Source organism: Dasypus novemcinctus, chromosome 16 (genome assembly GCF_030445035.2).
Source record: "Dasypus novemcinctus isolate mDasNov1 chromosome 16, mDasNov1.1.hap2, whole genome shotgun sequence".
NCBI lineage: Eukaryota > Metazoa > Chordata > Mammalia > Cingulata > Dasypodidae > Dasypus > Dasypus novemcinctus.
The window spans coordinates 29,967,151-29,967,806 of record NC_080688.1 but is presented as its reverse complement, the minus strand read 5'-3'; the positions used below and the strand labels follow the sequence as shown (position 1 = coordinate 29,967,806).

Below are 656 nucleotides of genomic sequence, written 5' to 3'. Positions count from 1 at the left end.
TACCCTAATACCCAGGAGGTTAAAGTGGTATCCTGGATGTCTGGAAGCTACACTCTTTGGATTAAATCATAGTTAAGTGCATTTATCCTTAATTGCATAATCTTATCAGTTTTAAATGTTTCTCTTGTAATGCCAGTTTAAATTGCCTGGTGTGTATCACCCATTGTATGTGAAAGTATATAGCTCAAAAGAAATTAGTGTGAGTTTTTTACTTAGGCTCCAGTAACTCAATAAATTTGCTTTTAAAAAGCTAACGGGTGCTCACTTCGGCAGCACATATACTAAAATTGGAACGATACAGAGAAGATTAGCATGGCCCCTGCACAAGGATGACATGCAAATTCATGAAGCGTTCCATATTTTTAAATGGGACCTCATATTTTTTTAATGTAATTTTTAAAAATAAATAAATAATTAAAAAATAAATTAAAAAAAAAAAAGCTAACGGACACTATGAATTTCTGGTCAAACAAGATAGTGGCATAAGACCCTTCAGGATTCTATTCCCCTACAGAATCTTGAAAAACTAGCTGGCAGAGCTAACTTCTTCAAAACTCCATATAAAAGTTAAAGGGTTGCAGTAACTAGGTGAATACCAAATCAAGAAAATACAACTTAATAAATAGTAGGAGAAGCTAGTGGTACCCTTTTTGGCC

The 656-nt window shown here is 33.7% G+C and overlaps 1 non-coding gene across 1 annotated transcript; it reads left to right on the top strand.

Moving 5' to 3' along the window:
* The first annotated feature begins 257 nt into the window (after positions 1 to 257).
* On the top strand, positions 258 to 364 carry LOC111766192 (U6 spliceosomal RNA). Its single transcript, XR_002798300.1, has one exon. It is a non-coding gene; the product is annotated as a U6 spliceosomal RNA (small nuclear RNA).
* The last annotated feature ends 292 nt before the right edge of the window (positions 365 to 656 follow it).